Source organism: Anas platyrhynchos, chromosome Z (genome assembly GCF_047663525.1).
Source record: "Anas platyrhynchos isolate ZD024472 breed Pekin duck chromosome Z, IASCAAS_PekinDuck_T2T, whole genome shotgun sequence".
Taxonomy (NCBI): Eukaryota; Metazoa; Chordata; class Aves; order Anseriformes; family Anatidae; genus Anas; species Anas platyrhynchos.
Window position 1 is genome coordinate 15,868,065 of NC_092621.1, and position 20,541 is coordinate 15,888,605.

General features: G+C 34.4%; 1 protein-coding gene across 2 annotated transcripts in view; it reads right to left on the reverse strand.

The window, feature by feature from the left end:
• The window catches only part of FGF10 (fibroblast growth factor 10), a 66,341-nt gene that overhangs the window by 25,852 nt on the left and 19,948 nt on the right, over positions 1 to 20,541 (reverse strand). The gene's annotated exons all lie outside the window — the stretch shown is intronic.

The window sequence follows — 20,541 nt, forward strand, 5'->3', positions numbered from 1 at the left end:
AAGATAAGGAAATCCCAGTGGTATATCATATTCTGAAAGAGGGGAAAAGCTGGGAATATTTAGAGATGAGTATTTTCGATGACGTCTACAAATGAAAAGCAGTATAAGTAAAGAACTGTAACAAATTTGTGGTTATAAAGCAGAAGTAGGGATAGGACCCAGATCTTCCCACTCTAACAGTACTGTGTCTTGAATTTAGGAAGAATTGTTTTTAATTGTAAGGAGGCTGGTCCTATGCATACCCTAGAGACTATGCAGTAGAGGGTAGCATTCATTAGCCAGTTTATTTCATATCTACTAGCCAATTTATTAGACTATCATCGCCATCATTATTGTTTTACTCCAAGAAAAAATATTGGAAGTCTGGTACATGTAGGAGTTGGAGGGGAAGAGCAACTGGGACATTCCATGCGCAGGACTGGAGAGATCTAAACTCCCTTTCTCCTTCCATTTCCAACTCCATCATTACAACCCAAGTCTAAAGTTGCGCCAACGTTAAGAAGGTTTTGCTCTTACAGTCATACTGGAAGAACTTTTTTACTTCTAGGATTATTTGTGTGTTGAGGTTTCTGTTCATTTTTTATAAAAACAATGGCTGCCTAGAAAAAAATACCGAGACCAAGCAGAGATCAATTTGTAGAAGCTGAAGCCAAGAAGATTCATTAAGAAAGCAAGCAAAATATTTTAATGAAAAATTTTGGTCAGGCTTTGATACTAGCTATCAAACAAACATGAAGATTTTCCATATATTGATGTGTCTAAACCAAAACCAATGCCATTCTTGGATATATGATTAGCCAGATATTAGTTATGTTTGAAATACAAATTCCTATTCCCTCTGCAACATTAACAGTGGGAAATGAAATAGGCAGTGATATATTGATATATACAGTCAGACTACATCCTTCTTAAGAACTCTAAAAAATGATCTATATTTGTAATTTATGCTCTCCCTCCCTCTCTCTCTCTCTCTCTCTCTTTTTTTTTTTTTTTTTTTTCCTAAGGATATACTTGCAGGTTAGAGTTGTTGTAAAAATGAGATTTCCTTCCAGAAATAAGTGTTTTCTACTGCAACAATTTTTCACATCAGTAAGCAGAAAAACAGTAATGATCTCAAGTCATAAATCTGTATATGTTACTAAAGATGGTGAAATGAGATTTAGCATTGGTTAGCATCTGTCTCACACTATTAGTTTCTTTGATATATTTCAAATATCAGTAGAACATTTCCTCATCTTCCACATTGCAGTGGAAAAAAGATTCTGAAAAGAAAAACAATTCTGAACAATCAGAATTGTAACAAAAAGCTCCCTGGTAGCTTTGAAGGGCCACAAAAAGTTTTTATATAACTTCATAAGAAATTATACAATATGAGCTAAGGTTACTAAATAATTTCTGTTAGTTGTTGACCATTTATCTACCACAGGACAAATCATTGCATGTGGTAGAGAAAAAGTGTAGGTGCTTGGGGGCATCAGGAGTATATGGGGTGTATACTGGCTATATTATTTATTGTGAAAAATTTAGTTCTATAAATCAAATATAACAGACAAGTTTAGATGGAAGGAAGCAGAAAACCCTGAGTACGTAAAAACTTGTTTCAAGATAAAAATAGTTATTTTACCTACAGCTGGGTTTGAATATCACTGCTTTTCACAAAAGAGATATACCTAACTCAGTATGAAGGAACTAGTCAAAGTAGGTAACAATCCAGAAAACCTAGATATAGATACAAAGAATTAAAGCCACTATCAAAAGTCACCACCCAGAAGAAGGTGGAGGGAGAAGAAACAATATAACTTTCAAAATCCAAGAGGCAAGACATTTTTATAGTCTCCTTCCCTGACAAAAAAAGATATTTTTAAGCTACTTATGTTAATGGATAACTTACTAGATATGTCTAGTCAGTATAATCTTTAATATTTAAATTTACATGTTTGCTCCTTTAAGATAGAGTATGCCTAATCCTGACATCTTTACCCATTAGGAGTCTCCATTCTCCTTGTGTTACTTTGCCTGAAACTACAGGAAAAAACAGTACTGTAAACTGACAAAACAACACATCTGCAATTACTTCTTTGTACAGAAGACTAAGATAGTGAACACTGGCTTGCACTTAACATAACTTTGGCTTTTGTTTCCTTCAATCAGGCACTGGATTAAAATACTGATTTTTGAATATCTGAGAAAATAAAATTCAAAGTAATTCATACATATGGTATGTAGAAATATGTAAAATTGCATGTAAAGGTAGAGGAGATAGGAGTTTGCATGCTGAAGAGGAAGGAAAATACCACAGTGTAAACTGAAAACAGATCTGAAATCCTTGAAATTCACTAGAGTTTGTGAACAGAGTAACTTGGTTAACATCGATTAATGGAACAATTAAAACAATGCTAGAGAAGTTTTGCAACTGCTGAGGCAGTAGAGAGTACTTTTAGAAGGTAAATGTGTTTTGACATCTCTTGCCATATTTGTTAGAACAGCTCAGAATCTGAGAAAACAACACTGTGTGTGCAACAAACTCCTACTCACATGTATATCCATATTATTTGATTTGAATATAGCACCTTAAGAGACATTACAATGTATCTGATTAAACAGAAAACATAAGTAAATAATCTCATCCATTATCTCATCCATAAGTAAATAATCATCACATTGTTCAGTGGAACTGTCTCCCATTTTGTATTTGTATGCATTTATATTTTATTTATAGTATTTATATTTTATAGTATTTATATTTTATTGTATTTATATTTTATTTTGATGGCTTCAAGTTGTGCCAGGGGAGGTTTAGGTTGGAAATGAGGAGACATTTCTTCTGAGAAAGAGCAGTCAGGCATTGGATTGGTCTGCCCAGGGAAGTGGTGAAGTCACCGTCCCTGGGGGCGTTTGAGGGAAAGGTTGGACATGGTACTTAGGGACATGGTTTAATGGTGGCAGGGAGACTGTTGGAGCAGATGATCTTGAAGGTCTTTTCCAACCTTAATAATTCTATGATTCTATATAGTCCGTAGCATAATTGGATTAGCATCACAGATTTCTAAGTGCTCAGCACAAAATTCATAGCTAGGCAGGGTGATTCTGCCCAGTGAACTGCCCAGTGGCTGGACTGCTATTGGTACTCAGGCTAGCTAGCATAAAGCTCTGTAATACTGTGGTGGGGAAATACGGTGTCTCTTCTGCAGAATAAATCTCCCCTTTCTGTCTGACTCTTCCTGATTCACCTGTTCTTTCACAAGTCATTGTTCTGTCTTATATGCTGTATTTTTGAGGGCCATTGGTCCCGGCAATCAATGATCTTTCCAGTTTTGTTCCTATGTCTTCAGATGGTATTGATAAACTTGTATCTGGTTGTAAAGACTAATTTGCCACAGTTTTACATAGCCCTTTACTTAAGAACAACCAGAAAAACAAATGACTTCTTGTTTCAGCAACAAAACTCAACTGACAGAGGTCAAATCTTTATCTGAATTTGCACCTGAAAGTATCTACAATCATTTTGTTAATTACAGGATTTCTTTTCCAACACATATTTGTGCATATGTACTAAACATACATACATATCACTATATATACATATGTGTGTGTATATATACATATATATACTTACTATATTTACATATATATATACTACATATACTTACTATAGATATACATATTATATATATATGTATATATATATGCACACAATTATGCCTATGATGTAAACATAATATATCTAACCATATGACTATCTTCTGAAATACGGTTTATATATTGAAATACATATGTATGAATATGTATATGAAATACTACTTCTTACATAAATTGAACAATTCACATATACTTTAGAAATGTATTCCTAAACTCTGAAATACCTCTAACTGGATGTGAAATCCAGTTCCTTTTTCCTGATATGTTTCTCACCAGAAACCGAATTGTTGCATAGCTATCAACTATGTTCAAATTATATTGGACTTTTATAAACTACAATAGAAAGAAGTGATATTTCTTGTACAGAAAATGATTTAGAAAAAGAACGTATGTCATACATGGATCATACATCATACATAGGATCATACATTCAGGCAAAATTATAATGACTTGTAAATACTTCATGCAGTCCAAGGGCACAGGGTGAATTTGCTTCTCTTAAAATTTGATATATTTCAGCACAGGAATGAGACGCCATTCATCTTCCCTTCTCATATTTCTACCCACAAGACAGATGTCAATGTTGTCTAATGGATAGATCTGGTCTAAACTATTTCCCATCTGGAGGCAGGCCAAACAAAAGAAATAACAGCTAGAATCAGTGAAAAACATTGTTTAGAAGGTAACTAAAGCTCTTCACTAGTTATGAGTATCTTTTCAGCTTAGCTGTGTTTAGTCAATACTTAACAAACATCTACATTTTGGTTTTGGTGACATCAGATAACAGATATATTTACATCCACAGATACTAATACCCTCAATTAATAATCTAATTAATCAATATTAAGATCATTATCACAGGTGTTAGTATTAATCTCCATGCCACAGATATTTTATGCAAGATATCCCAATGCATGACTTTTCCATAATCCTCTAAGCAAGCAGAAACATCATCAAATGACACTAAAGAGATTAAAAGATGAAAACTGAAACTGATGGACTACAATGCAATGTGTGCTTTAGTATAGGACTAAAGTGTGTTCATGCTGCATGCACACAGAGTGACTGCAGATACATCACAAAAGCATCATAAAAAAATTGGTCTGTATAGGGATACGTCATTAATAAAGAAGAGATCACAATGAAACATTTGGTTGGCTTTGCTGAAAAGGAATTGTGAAATGTAATTATGAAATGTAGTATCTGAAAGTGGGTGTACAAAATGGCTGGAGTTTATAACTTTTCTTCCTGTGAGCCATATTCAGGGTTGGCAAGTACAAGTGGTGACAGCAGTTTTAGTCAAGATGTGTCAGATATAGTTAAGTCTCATGTTTGCTCTCTGACTTCTCCACATAAAATATTTTCACTGTACAGCCTGGAAGTCTTGCCAATGCTGGAAGTAATCTACTGCATGAAAAAAGGTTCAGGTCCCTGAAAACTTCATGAATAATAAAAATCAAAGTTTAGTAAACATTGCAGAACTAGTAGATATTATAGCACGAATTTACAGTTCATCATACAACTTCCAAGACAATATTATTTTGCCTTATTTATTGCAGTAATATTTTATTTTTGCCCATAGAGTGAACAAATAAGATTAATACATTATGACATTTAAGATTAGCCTAAATCTAATCAATTTATTGTGCTAACATTGCTTCAATTAAAATTGATGTTAAATTTCTTTCAACCCTACATCCTCCTATCCCTCTGTAATAGCTTCTTCAGTATCTATTGGTGGAGCAATTGGTCTTAAATGACTCACTAAATGTATCAGGTGCTGAGTAACTTTCCAAGGGTGCTGTTTTTCAGCAGATGCTGTTTTTCAGTGATGTAAGTTAAAGTATGTGATGTATTCCTAGCTTCAGCTCATCTTATTGCCAGCAACTTGTCCCTATGCAAATGCAAAATGCTGTGAGATATGATGGGAGAAGTTGCCTTTCAAACATGGCTTTATCAAGAATGTGCTTATGAGATTCAATCTCCACCATGCACTGAGGATGTCTTAGATAAATAAACAGATATTATTTTGATTGCAGCGTGTTGTAGAAAAACCTGAATAAAATAGTTCTGAATCATGGAAGTTGCTTAAGTGATTATTATAGGCAATGTTACAGCACTCCCCATTATTAAAATGTCAATCATGTCTCTCTTTTGTGTAATAGGAAAAAAACTAATCTGTAGCATTACATTTGTTTTGATTATTTTTGATTAAAACAAATCTCATATATTTTATTTTTTATTTTATAAATATTATTTAATGAGATAGTTCAGCTTTATTAAATTTGACAGTAAAATTATGATATTAAATGAAGTAATACTTTTGCAAATAATCTAGGAATCAATCAACTTAGATGAAATACCTTACAGAGAGTTTTAACAGAGAAAATAACTTCTTTATGATTTATTTAACTTATTCATGTCAGTATGTCATTCATTCAAAGTTAAAAAGTGATTGGGACTTTCAAAAAAAGTAAAATTTTAACAAGAAAGAAATCAATGATTAAAAACAAGGTGTCAGAAGATGAGTTCTACTACTTTTAAAAACCTAAAGGACATGGTAACTAGAAACAATCAGTTCAGCATATTAAATACATACAATCTTTTGCTTAATAAATTAGTTCATACTAAATGCCAAGCATGTTTTGACAAATTATTTTTTATGCTTCCAACATAATGTCATTTCGTGTAATTTAACCAGCAAAACAACGTTAAATTGTTTTTTGAAATTTTTTAGTTACATTGATTTCTTTCCAAATGTTACTCGACAAAAAAAAGCCATATGTAAATGATTATCTTTTAAATAACTAACTTATCATCCACCATTTTCTAGCAAAACCAAAAAGAAAAAATGAGAATCTGAATAACTGTTCATTAAGCCATATAACTACACATAGAAAAATCTGCAGATACTTTGTGGTTAGCAAAAAGGAGTGTTGAACAGTACCAGGCAGTGAGAATCAACAAAATGACTAAAACCAACCAAAGCAAAATAATTGTTTTTAAATTAAATATTTTTGTTGATGCTTTAAATCATGATAATATGAAGTAGGGTACTAAAACTGAGTTAAGTTACTTGTTATACGAAGCAACTGCATCATATATTCAGTTCATAAACTGATAAACTTTAATTCTTGCTTAGAATTTTTTTTTTTTTCAAAGTACATCTCAAAAATCTGTATTGTAGAGTTAAAAAAAATATAAATCCCATTTTTTTTCCTAAATGATCATTTTTACCTATTTTTTTATTTTTTATTATTTTTTTTTTTTTCTCATACTTCTGTATCATTCTCTCTTAGTGTAAGCAGTCATCTTGCCTCTTTCCATACTTATGGTTACTCTTTCTCTTTCTGCTTAGATACATTAATAGAGAACTCTTATATCTTCTTTCAGCTTTTTTCCTTGTTAAACAGGTCAGGTATTTTTCAGACTTCCTGCTAAAACTGTATACGTCCACTACAGAGTTACCCACAGATTCTTGTCTACTCCACATCTTTTTTTTTTTTGTCATTTTTTTTTTTTTTTCCTTGACTAGAATAATACATTTTATTTCAGTTGAGGTCTAACAGTGATTTGTAGAATGGAATCACAATTTTCCCTCCACTTGAAGATATATCTATTACAGAATGTAAGATGCTTGCACTTACATTTCTTATAGCTGCATTGCATTAGAAATTATTCTTATTCATTCTGTGATAAAGTGGTCCACTGAAGTCTTGCTTCAAGATTAAACAATAGTTGCATACAATATACGTTCGTGGTATTATCTCAAAACAGTATGTTTTGCTTTTTATACTGTTGAATTCTCTCCCACCTTTCCACATATCAATCTCACCAAATACTTCCCATATACTATTACTGCTTTATATTTTCAGGATTTTCCGATGTCACACCACCAAATTTAATTTTAGCTGTCCAAGTTACTACTAAAAGCATTGAAAACATATTAACTCTTCTGATGTCCAGCCAGATAGATGAGATCTCATTTATTTTGCTTGTCCAGGAAAAACAATCATCAAAGAAAGACATCAGATTACACTGACATGATGCCCTTTTGGAAAATCCATGTTGAATTTTATTCTGTTTTCCATTTATTTCCATGCATTTAAAGCAAATGTTGAAGAAAAGAACAGTTACATTGCATGATTTTTATATAATCTGAAGCCAACCAGAATCACAAAGTCTTCTTCCTTTTGCAAATCAGTAATAAACCCTGAGATTCCTGAGTTTTTCTGCCTGAAAATAGCCAGTGGCAAATCATTTAATTTCTATTTTTGATGGCTCAGTAAAGAATATGTAATGGATTGTTTCAGTCAGCCAGCTATCATAGACAGAAGTCTGTATGACGATCTACATGTGTCATCTTATGAGAGCTGCTCACTTTTTTGATGAAACCTGTCTTTAAGATTCTATGTCCTTTGAAAAACAGCTCACCATGTCGGTGCTTTCCTGAAAAAAAACAAGAATGAAAAAAACAAACAAAACAAGATAGTCGCACTACACAAACAGGAGTGCACTGTAAAGAATAACAATCTCTTCTTGTTTGAAAATGGGTGGAAGTAAAATTACAGCCTTGCTCTCTTCATACAATTAAAGAAAGCACATGCAAAGTGGGGATAAATATTAAGAGAAAAAAAGAAGACAAAAGGATTCTAATTTATAAATCATCTTAAACTGAACTTAACATGCGCACACTAGGCTTTGTACATGGAAGTGAATTACACCAAATCTTTGTCTATAACCATATTTCTACATTGTCCTGCACAATCCATCAAAAGCTACTTTACAAAAACTAGAAGGATTTTCCTAACATGGAATGCTTGAGCTACGTGTGTAGATGTGTGTGCACAAAAAGATGAGGTATTTTTGTTTAGTTTGCTGCAATGCTGCTTGGAGGTCTCATTCATGATCTACTTTTGCATTTTGCAGAGTTCTTTATTCACACTCATTCTTGAAATGATCCCTATCCCCAAAGCTTCCATTCTAAAGATATATTGTGAGGATGCAACAAATAGGATAAACAAACACAAGTTAACATTGTGACCATGTGATAAAATCAATTAGCAACAGTTTCTGTTTATATTATGATCTACAAATGGAAAACAGAGACTGGTAGGAATGATATAATGGCTTTTACAGTTTTTGAAAAGTCTGAGAAAGGTGAGAAGGAGCAGACAATAAATAACAAGGGCGTCTAGCAAGGGTGGAGTAATGGTCAGTAAAGACTAACTTGGTTAGCGGAGCCCAAAAAAGCTTTCTGAAGAGAACAGTTTTCAGAATTCATACTGACAGACTTTGTTCAGTGAGTCATGGCTTTGTACTATTATCATTTCTTTGTGCAGATAAAAATACTACAAAGATGAATTCTGGGCATAATAATGCCTGCGTGAGAAAAATGAGTTGGAAATTGTTTGAGGGAAGATTGGTGGGAGATGAGAGAGACCGATCACAGTGAGATCATCTCCAGATGTCAATGAGACCTGAATCTTTGAGGGCAGCCATGTGTCCAGTAGGGCTCTTTGAGACAGAACTGTGTTCAGAATAAGATGCTGTCAAGGATGAGTTCAAAGTCATGTTAAAATTGCTATCCAGGATCATTTTTCAGGAGGATGCATGCTTGTCTCTGAAGCAAAGCAAGAAATTGGATACTTTGTCATCCATCCCAAGCATACAGTAATTTTTATGGATCATTAAAGTTTGGAAGATAGAATGGGAATATTTTGGGTACTTTGAGATACAGGAATAAAATAATCTCTGGCCTTTCCAAACTTTCTATCTAAGCTAAAACACATATTATTTTTTAGCTCTACAAAAAACAAATATTCTGATAGGACAGTGATGTTAGAAATTGATTTATCTGGAACTAAATTTAAGCCTAATTTTAAAATTACCTTTTAAAATTTAAGGTAGAGAGTAGCACTTGAAGACAAGATGGTTAAACAACAACAACAACAACAAATGAACAACAACAACAAAAAACAAAAACAAAAACAAAACACAGTCAACTGTATGTTTGGAAGGTTTTCTTTCTAATAAAGGTTACAGCTGGTCATGAAGAATTTCCTAATTTTAACACTATGTTTTAACAGCATAGGGATGCTGTTACAACCCCTCTTATAATGTATTGATTTACTCAGAAGAACTGACGTTGTTGTGTTGAAACTAACTGTTGATATCTGCCAGTTAGTAGCCAAAATTGCAGGGCATATGTTTGAGTAATCTAAGAAAATAAGGCATCTTTAATTTTACGGTCATCAGGGACAAGATTTTAAGTTCACTGGATTCAGTGACAATACTTCCATGAACTTCAGTCTGGATCCCTTAATTGCACATATCTCAGTGAAGTCCATTTCCTTGCAACTCAAACTCAACTCTCAATCAGGATAAATACTACTTTATCACAATCTGAAAATATATACACAACCCAAAAATCTTCTGTAAAATAAAACACACTAAAATTACATATTAATGTATGTTGCTCATTAGTTATGTCTGTGCCAGATACAGTTAACAGTTTTTATCAATCTACAATGAAGAACAGATTTTTTTCTTCAAGAAAACAGTAATTATAATCACTCTATCAACAGCTCTTAGCTAACATATGCAAGGAGGCATTCATTTCCTATTTGTCCCTTTAAAGGGAAATATTGAATACCAAAAAAAGAAAAACCAAATATACTATTAAGATTTTCCCACTCAAAAAGACAAGCAAAAACCTGTGTAACTCAGAATAATAAGATTGAGCTCTCATCTACTTCATGGAAAAGCTGCTCCACTGGAATCAATTGAGTGACCTCTTTTGCACCTCTGTTTGGTCTTATTTGGGTTGCATACAACCTTTTAATAAACTTCTTGGAAATACAATTGTTTGGATTTTGTGAGTGGGATCATATGTAAAGACATTGGTGTTACATAACAACCTAATGAAGTTGTTCATTTCTGGAATTTTGGTAATTTTCAAATGCCCAGAGTTTTTGTCACCCACTAAACACTGCTAGCAGTCCACAAAGAACCCATGCCCAGAAAATGTTTTTGTTATTATTTATTTCTTTATTTCTCTCTGTGACAAAATTAGTAAATAAAGAAATAAATAAATTAAAATTCAGCAATTCCAACAGAGATAAATAAACCTGGAGCTATGGCACCCAAGAATCTGTCTTAAATTGTTAGTTTGCATGCTGCCCTGATACTATTAAAGTGAATAAAATAAAATACAACTTTAACATAAAAACCTAATGCTGCTAATGAAGTATTTTGTCTACTAACATCCACTACACACCAAGAAGACCTTTGGGAATACCTTGCCAATAAGTTTTATGTATGGTAGCATTTTTTCAAAAGATTATTTTGTATGAGATAAAATCTATATGACATATACACTTGAAGGTAGTTCAAGGACTGCTTCAGAAATACCATTCTCTTTCAGGAATTGGTGGCTTCTACTCCAGTGAAATGCAAACTGGCCCTTCTGCCAATGAACTCAATGGCAAAGCTACTGTTGATTTGAAGGAGAACAGCAATTCCAGCTGCTACTTTCTTACCATGGTGTAATACAAAGAACAAATGCACAAAATCCCCCGAGGATATGATACTGACTTTGTCTCTGTCCAAAAAATAACTTTTGCCAACTTAGGAAAAAAAAAATAAAGCAATATATTTTGTTACTTTAAATCTATCACTGATAAGAGATTGCACTGTAATGCCATTTAAAAGTATTTTTGATTTATATTCTAAAGAAAAAGGTTGCCTTGCATTTAAGCAAGATTTCTTTAGTGCTAGAAACCAGGGTAAATCAGAGCTATGCAAACTGTTTGAAGTAAAAAACAAACAAAGTTCTCTTTTAAGATTTATTCTGAGAATTTCCCTTCTAAAGAAGAGGCACTGACAGGTACAGAAGTGTTAATGGCTAAATTTCCCATTTCCCTTGTAATCAAAGTTGTGCTTTCTAATATCCTACCACTAAATTATTCAAACAAATCAATGGGAAGGTCCCTTTCAGTGCTCAGTGCCCTCAGTTCAGTCTAATTCTCTGAGTTTGCACCACAGCAGTCTCTTATGCCTATCATCCAACTCAGCAAGTGTGCCAAGGATACAGCTTGCTCCAGAGTAGGCTGCCATTACTTTACTCAATCTTCTTTAAACTATAACTGGAGATGGAAACCTTTTGCTGCTCCTAAAACAGGAGAAAATGTCTCATCTTACCAACATGGCCTCTTTCTGTCTCTTTTCCTCTTTGCTTCCAAAGACACAAGTAAATGACATCACGTGCTAAGACTATGCTTTCTGAAGTGCTTGTACAGCACATTGCAAAGCAACTCTTGTGGTCTCATAATTCATCTTCATACAAAGGAAATCTATTAAAAAAAAACCAACACCTAATAACTAGAAAAAAAAATTAACGAAAGAACAGCCTAGCATCTTTTAGGTGTTCTTTCAGGACTTCTTTTCAAGAAAACACTAAATCGGGGTAATGTTACTGTAAAAGAGTAGATTCCCTAGACTGCAAACAGCATCCACAGCTTAGAGCAATATTTTTATCAATTACAACACCAGAAATGTTAATTATTTTACTTGGGATTTTATTATGAAAAAAACAAGTTTCATTCACTAGGTGCTTCCTTACATACATACTTCCCCGTAGTTTTAATTCACAGCTTCAGTTTTCTAATGCTTGTAACTGTTAGGATAATTTATTGACTTGAACCAAAACACAGAATTATGAATTACAACTAATTGATTTGCTTTGGTGTAAGTTTCTAACTGCCCCTATTTATTTATTTATTATTTTTCTTACGTCGTCCACCAAAGAAAGATGAACCTGAAAGGCAGTGTTTAGCACTTCAGTATAGAGTTTAGACTCAATCAGTCTTTCCTCCTGTTTTGTCTGTATTTGCATTTTAGGCAGTAGCATTTATGAAATAACAAAATACAGTGAGATGCCAGTTTAGTTCTTTCAATTTTAAGTCATTAAAAGAGAAAAAACACTTTGAATGCAATCTTACAATCAAAAACAAAAATCCAAACTTGTGCTAGATCATACACATTGGTGTTTCATTGTTAAGTTTTTGCATGAATATCCCAACATCTAACAGATTTTACATTTCATCATCATATGATATTGTTAAAAACTAAAAGTTTGAAAAGAATTTTCTCCGGTGGGGATGAACCCTCTATGAAATTAAATGATGAAAAATTCTTAACATGTTGATGCCTACAGTCTACTTAGGCTTCATTAATATGGTAGAAGAGATGTAGTGTTACTCAGTATATATTAGAAGAGAAGGAAAGGTGATTCCCTGTTATTTCTGGGCTCCCCGGTACAAAAAAAGACAGGGGTCTCCTGGAAAGAGTCCAGCAGAGGGCCACAAAGATGATATGGGTCCTGAAGCATCTTCCTGTGAGGAAAGGCTGAGAGACTTTCCAGTCTGTTCAACCTGAAGAAAAGCAGACTGAGGGAGGATCTTATCAATGTTTACAAATATCTTAAGTGTGGGAGACAGAGGGATTTGGCCAACCTCTTTTCAGTGGTTTGTTGGGACAGGACAAGGGATAATGGCCACAAGATGGAGCACAGGAAGTTCCACACCAATATGAGAAAGAACTTCACAGCGAGGTTGAGGGAGCACTGGAACAGGCTGCCCAGGGAGGATGTGGAGTCTCCTTTTCCGGAGGTATTCAAGGCCCATCTGGATGCCTACCTGGGCAACTTGCTCTAAGGAACCTGCTTTGGCAGGGAGGTTGGACCTGATGATCTTTTGATGTCCCTTCCAATCCCTACAATTCTGTGCTTCTGTGACTATTTGATTCTGTGATTTCCAGTATACCAGACTGCAGGAGAGAGCCATGGTGTGTGTTAAATGCCTCTCACAGCCTAGGTGACATGCAGCTTGGGGACAGCATATATGAACTATACCTTATATTTCCTTTTTCCCTGACAATGCAGGATCAACATTTCCTCCAAATTAGAGAATAAGTCATGTTTTGCCAGAGAAATCTTCTAACTGAGCTAAGGTCTGTAACTACTGGACTGGGACCAAAAGGTTTTCAGCCCCTTGGAACATATTAATAACAAAAGACAGGCACACATCTCAAATTCCTGGTTTCAGCTAACAAGTTAATAGGGCAAGATACGTGACACTTTATCTGTTTCCAGCCAATCTTTATATAATGGAAGACATTTTCAAGCTGGTGTTTATCAATTTCAGGGTGACCCTATTGCTCTCTTACTTTTGTGCCTTGAATTACTGAGGAATGCAGGCTTCAGAGCTGACAAAGATGCTAAAAGGTGGCTTCTGCCTACCCCCTACTATGTACACAGAACCCTGCAGCGTTCTCATCTACAGGAGTCAGCCAGAGGACTCTGCTTTTGTTGGTTCTCTACTGCTTTCTGCATGGCTGAGGTTTTCAGCCCTCAGAGAGTCACCAATTTGCCTGCAGGCTGGAGTTTGTAATGAAAGTCTTGGTGCCAGGATTTTGTACATTCTATTCTGCCTCTAGTTAGGATGAGGAAACTTTCAAAATAATTATCCAATTTTAAAGACAAAAAGTAACAAATGGGTATCCAAGGAGCCGTGAGGTTCAATATAGTCTATTTCCTCATACAGTTAATATTGGCCTACAAACACCAGGCCTAAGTTTAGCAGTGATTAAGATTGAAAACTCTGCAGAGCAAAAGAGAAATAAATCTGTACTGAGGAAAACTGCTGTGGTGGGAAAGCTGCCCTCTACACATTACCACCCACAAAGCCATATGGGGATTCCATGGATAAATATGTTACTGCTAGCAAGAGCTGGGTGGGAAACCATCTCTCTAGCTCAGGAAACATTTCAAGATTTCAGAAATGTTCTTGTTCTGTACCAAGGAGGCTGACCAAGCCACTGCTACCAGTGGAATCAGATGGGAGGGTATTTGTGTCCAAAGTGAAATATATTATAAAACAAAACAGATAGTGAGAAGATATGTTTCAAAATCCACAGAGCTGGAAAAGAAAAAAAAAAAAAAGAATATCAGACTTTCTTACCACTACTGGAGCCTGCAAACAAAATGAGAACAGGAAAAACCCAATCAGTCCTGGCAGGCTGGCAAAATTAGAGTAGAGGACAGTGGACAGAGCTTGGAATAGCTACAGCACACTTCCCCTTTCCCTTTTCAAATGTAAATTCTTTATTTGAATGACCATCTGGTCTTTGAATCACTTAAGACTGAGGGGAGAGAATCCCAAATACTGTGGGCCTTATCCAGGCCACCATAAGCAAGCTGGTGACCTGTGATGGGGCACAAGACTTAAGTGGTCCTGACACACACCCTTGATCAAATCACAAATGCAATTCCATTTCCATGGAATTTCCATTGTCTCTCTACTTTTTGCTCACTCGAACCAAAACTTTTCATCATGAACAGAAAACTACAGCCTGCTAATGGCAGACTCTCCACGAAGAATTTGAACCTGCATCCCACAAAAACACCTGGTAGACAATTTCCATTTCTTACAACTGAAAAAGCATTGAAGTGTTTCCCTAACATGAACATAACACACAGACTAACACAAGAAATGTAAAGCTTCATAAGGGCTTCATAAAGCTTCTAGGTGTGAGAGAGAAATTCCCATTATATCTGGTACAATCCTATGATTTTTTGTTGATAACAGATAGCCAGATCCCAAAATCTGTTTGGGATCAGAACAGAACATAAACTGAGAATGATACAAACAGCAGTGATGATAACAGGTGAACTTTCTACATTTTAAACAGTCATTGAAGGCAAAAACCTGAAAATTGGAAGACTTCATAGAGAAAAAATGGTGGCTTCACTAATTGCACTATTACTCCAGCTAATATTCAAGACTATTTCTCCTGCAGACATGTAAGCTGATTATATTATCCTGGGACATCACATGCAAAGCACTACAGGACTTTTATTGCTTCCTGTCTTTCTAGAAAATTGATTAACCTATGTTCTATGTTGCTGTAATGTTGGAACTTGGAAGGTTTTTTTTTTTTTTTTTTTTTTTTTTTTGGCTGGTGAGGTGTATTTGCTCCTTATTTCTTTGGCAAACCTTTGACAGAAAAGAAAATAATACTTTCTCTACAGCCTCCCGATCTTTAAAAAGGAATAGCATAATCAAGAGCAATCTTATGTAAGGATAAAAGACATCTTGGAATGCTATGTTTGAAGGCAAAGCTGCAATATCATCTCAACTAAATGTTCCTCCTGTATATATAGGAAAGAAACCATCAAAGCACGTTGATGAACTTGAGTGTCTGATGTATACAATGCAAATATTTTAGTAGCAGTGAAACATTGTCCAGCTGTCTCTTCTAAGCTTTCAATCCAGTTTAGCAGGAAGCCAAATGGTCCAAGGCTGTTACATAAATTTGGTGACATCTGGAAGAAGTGGTGTGCTCAGTTGGACAGACAGGTTTTGCATGGGAATATGCTGTATTAGGAAAGTTATAAAGCAGCTGGAGATTTAATACAGAATCTGTGATGGATAAAATCCAGGGCTACTGGCTCTGCTACTGCCTGCCCCCTTAGTCACACCATCTCTACTCAAGCAACACATGCAACATATTAACAATCCAATAATTAGTACACATTCCTGTCTGCTACTTAAAACTTCACTCCCAGATGCTGCTTTGGTCTGATCTCAATTTTATTACCTTTGATGATTCCCTGCACTTTGTAATAGTAGGCTCCACTGCCATTCTTTAGACTGAACAGTGCTTAGACAGACAGTAGCTGAGGCCAAGTTTCTAATAGGAATGCCTTTTTTTTTTTTCCATGTGGCTAACTTATGTAAATTACTATAAATCCTTCTTCCAAATCCCCTTCAATGTATATTCATGTATGTGTTTGTCTAGGCAAAACAACTGCAGCCACAAGAACAAGACCAAGCAGCTAGATAACAAGCCAAATGATTAAAAATGATAAATGATAAAAATAATAATAAAATTGTTTTGCAGAAAACTACCTCGAGTAAGATAACAAGATAATATTATTTAATCTGTTCTTTTTATGTACTCATGCACACACACACACACTTTGATACTCATGGTTTCACTACTCCACCCATAAAACTACAAGTCACCTAATACTCTCCTACAGCTAGGCAGTCAGTCAGTCCTAATCACCTTATACAGATAATTCTGCTAAGAAAATAATCATGAGATGTATGTCAACAATGACATTTTTGTTTATAATTTTAAATAACCAGATCTCACATCTCTTATCTCATTGTTCTGGGCCCTGTCTCACTTTTTTTTTTTTTTTTTTTTTTTTTTTTTTTTTCCCCTGATATATATGGGCAGAATTAAGTTATTTGGCATAACTTTCTCAACAGCAGCTACAAATGTTTGAATGTGTGAAAAACTATGCACATTTGGACACTATCAGGAGATACTCAAAGGTTTTGCTTCTAGCATCAAAGATTTTAAATTTATTTTAATTTAAAATACAGATAAAGGGAAAGATATCATACAAATATAAACAGTAAATGTTTGGCTTGAGTTGATCCAAAGTGGTGCCTTACAGTGTCTTTACCTGCCTCCTTGCTTATTGATACAGCAAAATATGCTAAATAAAAGGGGATTTTTTTTTTTTTTTTACCTATAATGCAACAACAGGAACATTCCCAGTAAATCCCCAAACTGTGAAGCTTAGCAGACTTTGAGTTTAATGAACATTGTCAGGATTGAGTTGTTGCAAATGTTTATACAAATCATTCAAAAAGGAACAGGGCTGGTATTTTTGTCTATGTGGAAATCTTTCTAAAACTTGAACTTTGAACAATTTTATTCAGTGAAACCCAAACTAGAAAGCTAATAGAAGAATGGGTGTTGTACATCTAGACTGACATCACAACAATTGCACAAGCCCTTTACAACTACAGTTGCTGATTTTCAGACAGCTTTATTTGAAATGGACTTAAAAACATTATATTTTCAAATGTTGATCTAGTTTTTTTTGTTTGTTTGTTTGTTTGTTTGTTTGTTTGTTTTTCTTCTTGATGACAGTTTAATTTCACCTTTAAGCCTCAGAGATATTACTAGCTATGGTTTCAAATCATTTCTCTATTTTTCTGATACGTAATTTAGAAGAGTGTTGTCTATCATTTCACAACCAACATGAATTTCAGAATGGTGCAATGGCTTAACTTCTGTTACCCATAATGAGTAATTTTTCAACATGGACATTTCACATCACATTCTGTTTCAAGATACATCTTGCACTACTGATGGGATGGAATAAACAAAGAAAAGCAATGAGCTACTCAAATTCCTTGGATCGGACAATGACTAATTAAGTGTTAGCATCCATGAATGGTGTCAAACCAAACAAGGGACGAATGGAGCTTGTTTGCCACACTCTTAATCAAAATACTATTTATGAAACATATGACTGGTCATCGTGATAATGGAAAAATAAACAACAAACATAACTCATAAAAGCTGGGGTGTGCAAAAACTGCCTTGGCAACTTGCAAGGAGACCAAAGCCGATCCTGAAGACTCCTCCATTCAAGTGATATTTATCCTCAAGAAAATTATCAAAGTGACCACAATAGTGTTTTGATATAAAAAATTAGATCCTTTAAATTGTACATGCTGTCTACTTTACAAAACAATGGAAAAGGCCATACTAATTTTGATATCCAGTGTCTTATTTGACAGAAGATAGTGAGGTATGTTAACTCCTTATTCCACTGAATATTTAGCTTGTTATATTTTGACTTGCATTATGGGCTAAAAGACCCTTTTCTCAGTGCACAGTGCTCCTAATACCATCAACATCTCACCTGTACAAAAAAGCAGCTGGTGACACAGATTATTGCTTACATGGAATAAAAACTTCACTTTCGACTATTCTGTTCTAAAGTTGTTTTTAGAAAAAACAGCTATCAGATAGCACCTAATTGTTGTTTACAGACTTTATTATATCAACAACAGCTTAGTCTTTTCAATTAATATGAACTAGAATTTAACTTTCCTTCCACCCTCTCTCCCTCAAAGCAACATTGAATATAAACTCAATTTAACACCACTGCCAAAATTTAATAATTTCATTAACTGTGCTACCTAACACTTTTTTGTTACACAACACACTAGATGATATAAACGTAATTTTTGGCTTATGTGTATTTTAATTCAAAAACCAAGTTGGACAGTACAATTCAACATTTGGCAAATCACAGTCTTATCTTAGTTTTTGTACTAATAATGTCTAAACAAAAGTAGACATTTACTGGGAACAGCAAACAGCAGAACTTGTGTCTTATCTTTTTCACAATTCACAGTATCATGCTGGCATTTGTTATACATTTCTAAGCACATTTTGACAGCTAAAAATGTCCCACATCATATCTCAATGTAATGGCTGTTTTACCTCATATTTTTGTATCTAATCCACTTAAAAAAAAATGATGATCCAATTATTTTTGGTACAAAAGAATTCCTTAGAAATTCTGGTAATTAAATCTAGCAACCTGGAGAATTCCTTGAGTGTCCTATGATCTTTTTTTTTTAGCTGTGATCTCATATAGGCAAATTCAAGACAGCTCCTATGCAAACAGTGTCCAAGTTGCTTCAAGCATATGAGCCATATCAAACAGATTTAAAAGATTATTGCTCTGCTGCTCTGAAGAAGCAGGAATGAGGTGAGACAGAAGTGAATTGCCACACTTTAAGCTCCCTCGCTGACCTTCCAACCCTTCCTCAACTTGTTCCTGCATACTCCAAAGCATAAAGCTGCCTCTTTTCTACAAAAAGATTAAAGAATATGGTGTTAGAATGTAAGAAAACATCATAATAAGAGATGGAGGGAAGCAGGTACTTGTACATTCATTTCTCTGTTTTACATAGGAGCTAATTGATTTCACAGAGTTTGGGTTGAAACAAAATAATCTTAAATGAGACATGAGTGTTCCGAGGATTGCTTTTTGTTTAAAAACCTTATGATTTCTGTTTTTAACTGAACACCTGCAAGGATTCTGTTTAAAAGAGCAACTTTTATCAGTATGTTTACACTATGATCTTGACAACACTTTTGTTTAATCAGTTTTCCCAATGAAAGCCAGCTTCTGGGTCTATACGAAATTTTCATGGGACAACAGAGAAAAAAAAAAGTTTTAAACTAGCTAGATGTGACTACAGAACCTCAAAAATTATTGGCAACCACAATGTATGCAGGTGTCTACCTATATTACTTCAAACTATTGTTAAGAAGAAGAAAGATTAAATACTTCAAGATAAAGGAGAGCTTTTAGATGGAAAGAAAGACTTTAGATATTACATATTTTGAAGATAAGTAGGAATCTTTTTCCTTGTATATGTGAAAGAAATACCGTACATGGTATATGATGCTGACCAACCATCTTAGCTGAATGAATAAATTAATCAATATAAAATACACTACCATGTGTGAAATCTTCAAAATTAAAGCAGATAGAGCAGGGGTTGGGCAACTGCAGCTCTGATAACTTCTCCCAGATTGTTTATGTAGTGTGCTGAGTGTGTCAACTGATGTGTATGGTACTGGAAACTTTCAGGAATAATTAACCTCTGTAGCCTCTTAATGCAGTTTCACCTATAATCCACAGTTCCATATCAGGAAAGAGCAAAAAGCTTGTTCAGGCCCAATTGTAACATTTCACAGAGAAGTCACTGATTAAAGCCAGACATACAGATAGTAGAAGAAAAAGAAAACAGGAAAAAAAAAATCATGTGGTGCCCATTATCTCCATACATCAGATGCAACAGTCCACACATCTTCTATGACATCTTGATGCATCAAGGAAGTGCTAAGAGTAGCCTTGGTTGATATATCTAACTTAGAATGTCAGGAACAAGTGAAATTATACCTAAATATTTCAGGAAATTGTGAAAAACTCTGTCACAATATTTAAAA